Consider the following 14,062-nt stretch of genomic DNA (forward strand, 5'->3'; position numbering starts at 1 on the left):
CTGAGCCCACAACCCTCCTGGTGGTTCATGGGGCTCCCTCTGACAATATGTCCCTCCTCTGTCCCATTCCAGTGTGTCTCTGGTTCTGACGAGGACCTGGATGAGGCCTGGGTGATGAAAACCTTCAAGGCAGGCTCACTGGAGAAGCTGGTGGAGCTCCTGGTGCCTGCCTACCTAAAGGGTGACTTCTCCTACATTGAAATCTTTCTGGGAGCCTACAGAACCTATGCCACCACCCAACAGGTCCTAGAACATCTGCTCCAAAGGTGAGCCCTCCACAGCCCAATGGGGACTCTACCCCCTACCAGCTGTGACTCTGGAGAATGTCACTTCACCACTCAGAGCCTTAGTTTTCTCCTCTGAGTAGGGTGCTAAAGGTCCAATCAGCTAGAATTACTATCAGGACCACATGACACAAGCCACAGGAAGTGTGTACACAGAGCCCAGCTCTAAGGTGAAGGGTGCTTGAGGGGCTGGGATGTTCACATTTATTATTTTCCTCTCTCCCATGAAGAAGCTGTCTAGGTGACCCCTCATTGACTACATACCCTTGAGCAAACCTACTTAACATTTGTGAAGAGGAGGTGCAGATTCAATTTAGTAGGTCCTTTTTTCTCCTTGGTACAGCCAGAACAGGGATCCCTGGAGGCTGGTAGAGGGGCCCCAGGACTCTTAGATACCTGGGAAGGTGCTGGTTGGGTTCACTCATTCACCAATCATCCATGAAGCTCCTACTGTTGCAAACACTGTTCTAGGTATTTAGCATTGTTCAGTGAACAAAGCAGATAGGAAGCCCTGCCCTCCTAGGATTCTGTTCCAGTCTGAGAGTCACACAGGAACACTAGACATCTTAAGCAAGTAGTGCCCACAGTGCATTAGATGTGACACCCTCACACCACCTCTAGGTATGGATGTAACCATCCCTATTCTGCTGAGTACGGTGAACCCCAGGAGCAGCTGAAAGGGTGAGTGGACTTTGTGTGGAGAAGGAGGGCCTCCTATCTCTACAGAATGGTGGAGGTTTTAGGGGTCCTGTGTCTGGATTGGGGTTGGTAGACCCTGGCCCCACACATCTAGATTCCACTAGAGGGATGAGTTTAGGGGCACCCCTGCAGGATGTAAGCAGTCATACAGAGATGGGAGTGGATCCTGGGTGTCATGGGCAGCAGAGGGGAGGCTGGGGGCTCAGAGAGGCCCCTGAGAGAATTCATCCTCCCACAATTCCCTCACATCACTGCTTCCTCCCTTGTCTATTTGGTGCCTAAAACAGGAGGTTGTGGGGGGCAGGATTGGAGGAAACTGCTCCCAAATCCCGATCCCCGGTTGTGGGTGCTCAGCTGCATGTGGGGCCCCTGTCCCAGGGGAGAACAGTGTCCATGGGAGAAGAGACGCTCACACACATGCAGAGAACCAGGCAGCACGCTGGTGCACATGCTTCAGAGGAGGGGCCCTATGGCCTGGGCATCTGGGTCAGCGGATGGACTGTGTGTGTCGCCCAGCATCAGATAATCCTGGAGGACTACTGTGTGCCAGGCTGTGAGGTGAACCTGCAGGCACGCATCTCCGTGCCCTTAGAGGCTTACTGTCCAGTGGGGAGTGGGCCAGGGGAAAGAAAGGGATGTAATTCAGACTTCCTAGAAGGGAGAGTTGGTTAGACCATTGATAGGGAGCTCCTTGGGACAAGCCTCTGTCCTAGCCTCCTGTCAGTGACCTGGCCTGCCACTGTCAGGGTAGTCAGAGGGTGTGTGCAGGGCAATGCTGACCTTTGGAAGGTCAGGGGCAGAAAGAGGGACCGGCCTCTTGCAGGGGAGTCCTGGGAGGGCAGTGTGGTGGGAAAAGTCAGGCCCCTGACCCTGCTCTTCACCACCCGTCCCCAGAGCCATCTCTTTTATCCTGGGCACATGGCTGAAGGAATACTCAGAGGATTTCAATCAGCCCCCGGACTTCCTCTGCCTAAAGCTCGTGGTGGAGTATGTGCACGTGAACATGCCAGGCTCACATCTGGAGCGTGGGGCCCAACTTCTCTTGGCACACCTGGATCAAATGGAGGTCACTGAGGCAGAGCCAGAAGGTGAGGAAGACTGCGCATGACTGCATGTGAGCTTGTGAGGGGCACGAGGGAAGACCCCCAGAGGCTGGGGTTGAGCCAGAGCTCAGAGTAACTTCAGACCCTTCTGTGGTAGACCACAGCCTGGGAAGACTTCCTGGGATGGAAATCTTGGGAATGGGCTTCTCTTCGTGGCAGTGGGTGTTTTCCATCATTGGCAAGGCATGAGGAAAGATAGCCATGTTGGTGAACCTTTCTCCTCTTGCAGCTCCAGAGCCAGGGCCAGCACCAATTGTCAAAGGGGCTCGAGAGCTATCTTTGCCCCAAGAACCAGCTCCTGGACAATCTCCTGGGGTACATTCTGCTCCTGTAGCAGCACCAAAGAGCCGTAGTGCACCACCTATTATGTCATCGGCTCCAGCACTGGCACCTCATGGAGAGCTGGCAGGAGGGGCGGACCCCTCTCCTGGGCCACCTCCAGAACTGCCTCCTGGACCACCGGCTGATGTCAATCCTGCTCCTGCTCATGCTCCAACACTGGAGCTGCAGAGACCATCAGCTATTCCATCGCCAGCTCCATCGCTGCCACCGAACCCAGAGCAGGCTGAAAGGTGGGATTCTTATCCTGGGCCACTTCTAGAACCGGACCCTGTACCACCTGGTGAGGTTGATCCTGCTCCTGCACCAAAACAAGAGCTCCACAGAGCACCACTGATTCCGTCACCAGCTCCTGCACTGGAACCTGACGAAGACCCAGCTGGAGGCTCAGATTCGTATCCTGGGCCACCTCCAGAACTGGTTCCCGGACCACCGGCTATCATCCATCCTGCTCCCGCTCCTGTTCCAACACTGGAGCTTGACGTAGCCCAGGTCTTTCCCCAGTCCCATCACCAGCATCAGGTGGAGAGTCAGATGGAGAGGTGCATACCCGTTATGAGCCAACTACAGAACCGGATTCTGGACCACAAGCTGACATCGATCCAGCTCCTGCTCCAACACAGGAGGTCGACAGAGCAACAGCTATTCTGTCAGGAGCTTCAGCTCTGGCAGCACATGGATAGGCCGCTGGAGATTCTGATTCTTAACCAGGGCCACCGCATGAGCCAGGCCCTGGACCACCTGGTGAGGTCGATCCTGATCCTGTACCGATACCGAAGCTCAACAGAGCACCGCCTATCCCATTACCAGATGGAGAGCACGAAGCAGAGCTGGATTTTTACCCTGGACAACTTTCAGAACACACTCAAGGACTACTTCCTGAATCAGGTCCTGCTCTTGCAGCAATATTGGAGCTGGGTACAACAACAGGTCCAACATCACCGAGTTCAGCACTGGCACCTGACAGAGAGCCTACTGAGAGATAGGATTCTCTCCCTGGGCCAAGACCATAACGAACTCCTGGACCGCCTGGTTAGGTCCATCATGCACCTGGGCTAATACTGGAGCTCCATACAGCACCATCACCAGCAAGTGGCGAGCCAGCTGGAAGATCAGATTCTTATCCTGGGCTACATCCAGAGCTGGCTCCTGGACCAATGGCTGATGTCAATCCTACTCCTGTTCCTCTACCAATACCAGAGCTCGCTGTACCCCAAAGGCCTCCATCTCGATCTCTGGCCCGGGCACCAGGAGAAGAGCCTATTGGTGGGCTCGATTCCCATCCTGGGCCACCTACAGAAATGGTTCCTCAACCACCTGCTCCTGCACCAACACCGGAAGTCCTTAGACCACCAGCTATTTTATCACCAGGTCCAGCGATGGCACTAGACAAAGAGTCAGCTGGAGGGGTGGATTTCCATTCTGGGCCACCTCCAGCTGGCTCCCGACAAACACCTGATATCGATCCTGCTCCTCCTTCAACACTGGAGCCCCACAGGCTAATAAATCCTCCACCTCTAGCTCTTCCTTGGGCACCAGAGGCAGAGCCAGTTGCCCTACCTCCTCCACAGCAGCTCCTCATTCACAGCCAGGAAACATCAGCCTCAGAACCAGACATTTTCTTCTTCTCACCTCAGTGGGTATTTTTTTTGCTTTTGTTCTAGTATTTTTCCAGATCAATTTACACTTCATACCTTATACTATATTAACTGGTAGATTTCTTACTAAATAAAGTTTTGTTTTAATAGCTTTAAAGTGTGTCATATAGTGGCTTTACCTAGTTTCATAATCTTATTCAACGATCACCAGTATCTACTTCAGAACACTTTCATCACCACTGTGATGATTCATGTTATGTGTCAACTTGTGTAGGCCATTCTCAGGGATTTGGCAGAAGTTATGTAATCATCCTCCATTTTGTGATTTGATGTGAGCAGCCAATCAGTTAGAAGGGAAGTTTCCTTGAGGATGTGGTATGAAAATTAATATATCTTCTGGGGTATGCAGTCATTAATCTGGCCAATGCCTTTTCCCTATCTCTGTTTTAAAGGGCCACCAGAAGCAGTTTGCCTTCAGCTGGTAAGGCCAGCAATACACCTTCACTAGTTTTTCTCAGGGCAGTATCAACTCTCAAGCCCTATGTCATAATTCAGTCCACAGGGAACTTAATCAGTTTTTCCTTCCAAAAGACGTCACACTGGTCCATTACATTAATGGCATTATGCTGACTGAACCTAGTAAGAAACAAGTATCAATACTGTAGACTTAGTGGTAAGACAGTTGCATGCTAGAGGGTGGAAAATTATTCTGACAAAAATTCAGGTGCCTACATCTCAGTGAAACTTCTACGGCTCCAGTGGAGTAGGGCATGTTGAGATATTCCTTGTGAAGTAGAGGGTAAGCTGATATATCTCGCCCTTCTAACAACTGAAAAAGAGGCACAACACTTGTTGGGCCTCTTTGGATTTTGGAGGCATCATATCCCTCATTTGGGTGTGCTATTCCTGCCTACTTATCACATGACTTGAAAAGCTACTAGTTTTGAGCAGGGCCCACAACAAGAGAAAGCTTTGGAACAGGTTCAGACTGATGTCCAAGCTGCTCTGCCACGTGGGCCACATGATCTGGCAGAACCAAAGGTTCTAGAAGTGTCAATGGGAGACAGAGGTGTTCTTTCGAGTGTCTGGCAGGCCCCTATTAGTGAATGACAGTGCAGATCCTTAGGATTTTGGAGCAAAGCCCTGCCATCGTCCGTATTTAATTACTCTCCTTTTGAGAAACAGGTTTTGGCTTGTTACAGAGCCTTAGTAGAGACTCAACACTTAACCGTGGGACACCAAGTCACCATGCGGCCTGAGCTGCCCATCATGAACTGGGTGTTGTCTGACACAGAGAGCCATAAAGCTGGATGTGCTCAGCAGCACTCCATCATTAAATGCAAGTGGTATATATCATATCACGCCTGAGCAGGACCTCAAGGCTCAAGTAAGTCACATGAGGAAATGTCCCAAATGCCCATGGCCTCCACTCCTATTACATTACCTGCCCTTTCCTGGTCTTCATCTATGGCCTCATGATCAGTTGACTGAGGAAGTGAAAGCTGGTGTCTGGTTTACAGATGTTTTTCTGCATGATATGCAGGCACCATCTGAACGTGGAAAGTGGCAGCAAAGCACTACAGCCCCTTTCTGGGACCTCCCTGAAGGACACTGGTGAGGGGATAGCCTCTCAATGGGCAGAACTTCAATCAGTGAACATGAGTTTTCACTTTATGTGCAAGGATAAATGGCCAGATATGCAATGGTACACTGATTCATGGGTTGTGGCCAATTTTTTGACTGGATAGCCAGGGACTTGGAAGGAACATGATTGGAAATTTGGAGCCAAGGAAGTATGAAGAAGTGGCATGTGACAGAGCTCTCTGAACACACCAAAGAAGTGAAGATATTTGTATCTTGTGTGAATGCTCTTACTTAGCCTCAGTTCTCTAAAGAAGCAAAACCAGTAAAGTGTATAAAGATATATATATATAGAGAGAGATTTATATCAAGAAAATGGCTCACATGGCTTTAAAGGTCATAACATCCCAAGTCTGTGGGTCAGGACAGAGGCCTCTCCTGATTCATGTAGCCTCAGGTGCTGGTGTACCCAATAACAGCAGACTGGAGAACACAGGTGTTGCTCACTGGCTGTGAAGATCAACCAATCCCAAGATCGGCAGGCAAGACTGTAGGTAAACAGCCAGCTGAAGTCCCCAAAACTGGAGGTCAGATGAACAGGAGCCAGCTACAGAACCCGAGCAAGCAAAAGCCCCGGAGCCCTGCCAGAATGTCTGCACACATTGGATGCAGACCACACGCCCAAGGAAACTCCCCTTCAACCACCTGGCTATTCACAGCATATTGCACCATTGGAGTGATCACATATCAAATCTCAACAGGGAAGTGACCACAACATGACTGCCAAAACTCTTAGAATCATGGCACAGCCAAGCTGACACACAATCTTAACTACCACAGTCCATCCCTTGTCAATTTGGCATCTGTACACATCTCGTTCACCCATACATAATCTCTGAATAAAGACAATTACAAAGTCATTCTTGTGCCTAACATGACACAACGAACACACATACAACCAAAACTGCACTAGCTCTGTTTACATCTTATATTTTATAAATGGAGACAACAAAAATATTTGATGCACACATACAAAGCAGAAATACTCATAACTGTTACAGCCCTCGTTTCTGCAATTGATCACGTGGCCATAACTAGTATTGAGAACTACCTTCTTCCACCAACCATTCCATATTCCCTTTGTCCTCAGCAAGTACCTCAGCTGGTCGTAGCTCTCTGCCTGGTGGGGTGACCCAAACTGGCATTCCTAAAAGGGCCTGGGCCATTAGTAGTCATGTCGGAACGGAGTTGCTGTAATTTTCCATTGACTTTAATCGCAGGGTATGTGTGATGGTTAACACTGTGTGTGTCAAGTGGCTAGGCCATGATTCTCAATGTTTTGGCAGTGGTATGATGTGATCACTTCCCTCTTGAAATTTGGTATGTGATCACCCCTATAATGGAATCCTCTGAGTGGCATCAGTGCAGGTAGGGCCTGTGGTGGCTCACTTCCCCCTCAGTCTTTATGTTTTTGCCCTCTACCACCTACTTACTTTCTGCTCACCTTGCCAAGGCTCTTGGCTTGTCCTGGATCCTGCACCTGTCTCTTGTTCATCTGACCTCCAGTTCTTGGGACTGGAGCTAGCAGCTTACCTGCTCATCTTGGGATTCTTCAACCTTCATAGCCTGTGAGCAAGAGCCCTGCTCTCCAGTCTGCTAACCTTGGGTTTGCCAGCCCCTGTGGATACATGAATCAGGAGAAGCCTCTATGCTGATCCATCGACTTGCAACTCTACAATCACGTAAGCTGTTTCCTTGATGTAAATCTCTCTATATACATATTTATACACTATTCTAGTTTTGCTTCTCTAGAGCACCCAGCCTAAGACATTCGGTACCGAGAGAGGTTCTAGAGAAACAAAATTGTAAGGATGAGTTTTCTAAATTAGTTTTCAAGTCTGGTTGGTCTCAAAGATGTTGATGACTCTGCATTCAGTAGTAAAGAGGGCACTGCTAATCCATGGCATGACGTGGCAATTCAAATATGCAAATTATCACCACCAATAGATCAGGTATTGGCGAAAGGCGAGGCCCTGAGCGATTACATACATGATAACTTTCAACAATTTTCTCATAATGAGAAGTACAAGGAAGCTGGTTGGTTGGTCCTACCTTCACCTGACAAACTGGTGAAAGAAAGAGATGCGCTCAGGGCTTCAGTGTCAACGTTCAAGTGCAGCATAAACAACCTCAAAGTTTCTACTTGTGCTTTGAAGGAAAGCCTTATTTCTTTTAGCAACAGTGCTGATATTGCCAAAAACCAAACCAGAGTCTTATAGTAAGAGTGCCTAAATTACAACACCACTTCAACTGGCCAACCTCAGAGGTGTGTGAAGTTAAAGTGACGGGGCATTGATTGGGAAGAAATGAGATCCTGAAACTTGGGATGGGGACATATGGGCAGATAATTAGAAAGTTGGAGACAAGGAGCCCCTATATTTCAATTAATCACTCCTTCCTATGAAACCACTTCCACCTGAAGAGATTACTTCATGTGTGTCTGCTATACCACCCTGCCCAGTAAAACCATTAGCCCCTCTACTTCCATCTAACGAGATTAGTCCTAGCCCAGCTGCCTCTAAAGAGCCGTTCCCTGAGTCATTTCCTGGGAGACGCTTTACAACACAATGCTGAACGTTCTCAAAACAACTCCACACTATTGATTCTGGCTTCTAGACCTATAATAGATTTAAGTCCTAGCGAACCCCAAAAAGGTGAAGTACAAAGTGTGACCCAGGAGGAGGCATGCTACACTCCAAGAGAACTGCTTGACTTTTCTAATATGTACAAACAGGAACCTGGGGAATAGGTGTGGGAATGGTTATTAAGGGTGCAGGATAATGCTGCAAGGAACATAATGATGGATCAGTCTGAGTTTATTGATATGGGTCCACTAAGCACACATTCTTCATTCAATATTTTAGCTCGAGAAGTTAGGAAAAGATCTAATAGTTCCTTTGTTTGCATTGCTGAAGCATGCATTACGCAGTGGCCTGCACTAAATCAAGTTGAAGTCCCAGACCTGTCTTGGTATACTGTAGAAAATTTTATTCAAAGGCTTAGGGAAATTGGCACGTTAAGGTGGATTTATCAGGTTAAACTCACAGACCCACACATGGATGCCCAGGGAACACACCTTTTACCACAACTGTGAGGAAGAAATTTGTGAAGGGAAATCCAGCATCCTTGAAGACTGCTGTGATTGCTATTTTATGTAAATCAGAGTTGACAGTGGGAACTGCCCTAACTGAATTAAGACAGCTAAACACAATGCGGATGAATAGACCCTGTAATAGTGGGAGCCAAGTGGTGGCACTCAATTGACAAAGACAAGGTAGACAAAGACAAGGTGGGCATGGTTACAGTAACGGACAGCAAAGTCAAAGCAGTAATCAGAATAGTCTGACTCATATACACCTACGACTACTTAGTCATCGTGTCCCTAGGAGTGAAATAGATAGGAAATCTACTAAATACGTACTTGATCTGTACAAATGGATGAATTCTAGGTTAGGTGAACAACAGTCTAACTCGAATTGCCCTCAGTCAACTCCCATACTTGAGCGAATTTGAAGATCAACAACCCCTTGAATGAATGGAAGGCCAGGTCCCCATGAGGAAGGACCCAAACACACTGCCAAAAATTTATACTGTTAATCTCTCTCCTAGCCTTCCCCAAAGGGATCTATGACCTTTTACGAGAGTGACTTCTCACTGGAGAAAAGAAAATAATCAGGCATTTTGGGGATTTTTTTTTTTTTTTTTTTTTAGATACTAGCTCTGAACTAACACTAATTCCAGGAGACCCAAAACAGCACTGCAGCCCACCAGTCAGGCTGGGGACATATAGAGGTCAGTTGACTAATGGAGTGTTGGCTCATGTTTGTTTCACAGTAGGTCCACTGGATCCCCAAATCCCCCGGTAGTTACTTTCCCAGTTCCAGAAGGCAGTATTGGAATAGATATACTGAAGAATCTGCAGAAGCCCCACACTGAATCCCCAACAAATGGAGAAAGATGTATTTTGGTAGGAAAAGCCAAGTGGAAGACATTAGAACTGCCCTTACCTAGGAAAATAGGAAACCAAAAGCAATACTGCATTTCTGGAGGAACTGCAGACATTACTGACACCAGCAAGGACTTGAAGGATGCAGGGGTGGTAATTCTCACCACATCCCCCATTCAACTCGCCTATTTGGCCTGTGCAAAAAACAGACGGATCTTGGAGAAGGACAATAGATTATCAAAAACCTAACCAGGTTGTGACTCCAATTGCAGACGCTGTTCCTGATGTAGTTTCATTGCTTGAGCAAATTAATACATGTCCTGGTAACTGGTATGCAGCTATTGAGCGGGCTACTTTCTCCATACCTGTTTGGAAAGACCACCAGAAGTTTGCCTTCAGCTGGCAAGGCCAGCAGTGCACCTTCACTTGCCTACCTCAGCGCTCCATGAGCTTTCTAGCCCTGTGTCATAATTTAGTCGGCAGAGATCTTGATTGCCTTTCCCTTCCGTAAGATGTCACACTGGTCCACTACATGGATGACATTATGCTGATTGCACCTAGTAAGAAGAAGTATCAATGACTTTGGACTTATTGGTGAAACATTTGCCTGCTAGAGGGTGGTAAACTAATCCCACAAAAATTCAGGCACCTACCACCTCAGTGAAATTTTTAGGAGTCCAGTGGTATGTGGCCTGTCGAGATATTTCTCCTAAAGTGAAGGATAAGTTATTGCATCTGGCTGCTCCCACAATTAAAAAGGAGGCACAATGCCTAGTGTGCCTCTTTGGATTTGGGAGGCAACATATTTTTCATTTGGGTGTGCTACTCCAGCCTATTTATCAAGTGACTGGAAAAGCTGCTGGTTTGAATGGGGCCCAGAACAAGAGAAGGCTCTGCAATAGATTCAGGCTGCTGTGCAAGCCGCTGTGCCACTTGGACCGTATGAACTAGCTGATCCAATGGTGCTTGAAGTGTCAGTAGCAGATGGAGATTCTGTTTGGAGTCTTTAGCAAGCCCCTATTGGCGAACCACCACACAGACCCTTAGGATTTGGAGCAAAGCCCTGCCATCCAATGCAGATAATTACACTCCTTTTGAAAAACATCTTTTGCCTTGTTATGTAGCCTTAGTAGAAACTGAACACTTAACCACAGGCCACCAAGTCACCATACAGGCTGAGCTGTCCATCATGAACTGGGTGGTGTATGACCCACAGAATCACGAAGTTGGATACACACAGCAGCACTCCATCATTAAACGGAAGTAGTGTATACAAGATCAGGCCCCAGCAGGACTTGAAAGCATAAGTAACTTGCATGATGATATACCCAAATGCCCATGGTCTCTATTACTATCACATTACCTTCCATCTCCCAGTCTGCACCTATGGCCTCATGGGGAGTTCCTTCTGATCAGTTGACTGAAAAATAGAAACCTGTGCCTGGTTTACAGGTGATTCTGTGCAATTTGCAGACACCACTCAGAAGTGAACTGTAGCAGCACTATACCCCCTTTCTGGGACCTCCCTAAAGGACAGTGCTGATGGGAAATCCTCCCAATGGGCAGAACTTCGAGCAGTGCACCAGGTTGTTCACTTTGTTTGGAAGGAGAAATGGCCAGATGTGAGACTGTATACTGATTTACGGGCTGTGGCCAATGGTTTGGCTGGATGGTCAGGGATTTGGAAGGAACATGACTGGAAAATTGTGAGACCAGGATTTACGGGGAAGAGGTATGTGGATAGTCCTCTCTGCATGGGACGAAGAAGTGAAGATTTTTGTGTCTCATGTGAATGCTCACCAAAGGGTGGCCTCAGCAGAGGATTATTTTAAAAATCAAAAGGATAAGATGATGTGTTCTGTGGAAACCAGTCATCCTCTTTCCCCAGCTACTCCCATCATTGTTCAATGGGCTCATGAACAAAGTGGCCCTGCTGGCAGGGATGGAGGTTATGCACGGAACCAACAACATGGACTTCTACTCACCAAGGCTGACTTGGCTACAGCCAATGCTGAGCACACAATCTGCCAGCAGCAGAGACCAACACTGAGTCCCCGATATGGCACCATCCCTTCATGTGATCAGCCAACAACCTGGTGGCAAGCTGATTACATTGGACTACCTCCATCATGGAGAAGGCACCGTTTTGTTCTTAATGGAATAGACACTTACTCTGGAGAAGGATTTGCCTTCCCAGTATGCAATGCTTCTGCCAAAACTACTATCCGTGTACTTACAGAATGTCTTATTTACCATCGTGGACACTTCACAGCAAATGCAGTGCAGTAGGCCCATGCTCATGGAATTCACTAATCTTATCATGTTCCCCATCATTCTGAAGCAGCTGGTTTGATAGAACAATGGAATGGCCTCCTAAAATCACAATTACAGTGATAGGTGGGTGGCAATACCTTGCAGGTTTGGGGCACTGTTCTCCAGGAGGCTCCATATGATCTAAACTAGCATCCAATATATGGTGCTGTTTCTCCCTTAAGCAGGATTCATGGGTCCAGGAATCAAGGGGTGGAAATAGAAATGGCACCACTCTCTATTACCCCTAGTGATCCACTCATAAGATTTTTGCTTCCTCTCTCTGCAACCTTATGCTTTGCAGGTCTAGAGGTCTTAGTTCCTAAGGGAAGAATACTCCCATCTGGAGACACATCACTGATTCTATTGAACTGGAAGCTAAGAATGCCACCTGGCCACTTTGGGCTCCTTATGCCTCTGGATCAACAGGCAAAGAAGGGAGTTACCATATTGGCTGGTGTGATTGACCCTGATTACCAAGAAGAAATCGGATTCATATTACATAATGGAATTAAAGAAGACTATATCTGCAATGCAGGAGATCCCTTAGGGCACCTCTTAGTACTACCATGCCCTGTGATTAAAGTCAACAGAAAACTACAGCAACCCAATTCCAACATGACTACTAATGGCTTAGAACCTTCAGCAATGAAGGTTTGGGTCAACCCACGAGGCAAAAACAGTGACCTGCAGAGGTGCTTGCTGAAGGCAAAGGGACTATGGGATGGGTGGTGGTAGAAGGTAGTTCTAGATACCAGTTACGGCCACGTGACCAGCTGCAGAAACAAGGACTGTACTTGTTGAGTATTTCTGCTTTGTATGTGTGTATCAAATATTTCTGTTTTCTTCACTTATAAAACATAAGATGCAAACAGGGCTAGTGTGTTTTCGGCTGGACGTGTGTCAGTTGTATCATGTTAGGTGCAGGTCTGACTTTGTAATTGTCTTTATCCAGAGATTTTGTATGGTTTGGGGAGATATGCACAGGTGACCAGTTGACAAGCGGTGGACTGTGATGGTTAAGACTGAGTGTCAACTTGGGCTGGGCCATGATTATCAGTGTTTTGGCAATTCCATAGTGTTTTGATCACTTCCCTGTTGAAATCTGATATGTAATCACCCCTGTGATGAAATCTGCTGAGTGGTATCAGTGGGGGCAGGGAGTGTGGCAGTTCATTGTCTCCTCAGCCTTCATCACTCCTCCCTCCGTTGCCTACTTCCTCCCGGCTTGCCTCGCCAAGGTTTTTGGCTGGTTCTGGACCCTACAGCTACCTCGCGATCATCTGACCTTTGGTTCATGGGACATGAACTAGCAACTTATCTGCCAATCTTGGGGTTCATCAGCATTCACAACCTGTGAGTGAGAGCCTTGCTCTTTGACCTGCCTATCCTCGGTTCGCTAAAAGTTGTCATATGAATAGGCATATGCACAAACATGTTCATTGCAGCATTATTCACAATAGCAAAATGATAGAAACAACATAAACGCCCATCATTAGATGAATAAATTATGGCACAAACTCACAATGAAATATTAGCAGCGATAAATAACAACGATGAATCCATGAAACACCTCACAACGTGGATGAATCTGGAAGGCATTATGCTGAGTGAAATAAGTCAGTCACAAAAGGACAAATGTTAAATGAGACCATTATTATAAGAGCTCAAGAAAACATCTAAACGGAAAAAAGGATTCTTTCATGGCTACAAGGGTGGGGAGGAAGGGTAGGGGAAACTGCTAACTAGATAGTACACAAATATCAACTTTGGTGAGGGGAAGGACAAAGCACAATATAGGGAAAGTCAGCACAACTGGACCAAAGGAAAAGCAAAGAAGTTTCCTAGATACATCCAAACATTTTTGAGGGACAGAGTAGCTGGGACTGGGGCCTGGGGATCATTGTTTTGGGGGACATCTGGGTCAGTTGCCATAACATAGTTTATAAAGAAAATGCTCAACATCCCACTTTGGTGAGTAGCATCTGGTGTCTTAAAAGCTTGTTAGCGGCCATCTAAGATCCATTTATTGTTCCCATCCCAGTCATGCCAAAAGACAAGGAAGGAAGCCAAAGACACAGCCAAAGGACTAAAGGGCCAAGTGATCCAAAGATTTCACCAGCCTGAGACCTGAAGAACTAG

At 47.2% G+C, this 14,062-nt stretch overlaps 1 long non-coding RNA gene across 1 annotated transcript in view; it reads left to right on the forward strand.

Moving 5' to 3' along the window:
* The first annotated feature begins 236 nt into the window (after nucleotides 1–236).
* LOC126068375 (uncharacterized) overlaps nucleotides 237–14,062 on the forward strand; it is a 101,319-nt gene continuing 87,493 nt past the window's right edge. The window contains exons 1-2 of the long non-coding RNA XR_007515661.1: nucleotides 237–266; nucleotides 906–965. This is a non-coding gene — a long non-coding RNA (uncharacterized LOC126068375). The remainder of the gene's footprint in view (nucleotides 267–905; nucleotides 966–14,062) is intronic.

Source organism: Elephas maximus, chromosome 27, assembly GCF_024166365.1.
Source record: "Elephas maximus indicus isolate mEleMax1 chromosome 27, mEleMax1 primary haplotype, whole genome shotgun sequence".
NCBI classification, from domain to species: domain Eukaryota; kingdom Metazoa; phylum Chordata; class Mammalia; order Proboscidea; family Elephantidae; genus Elephas; species Elephas maximus.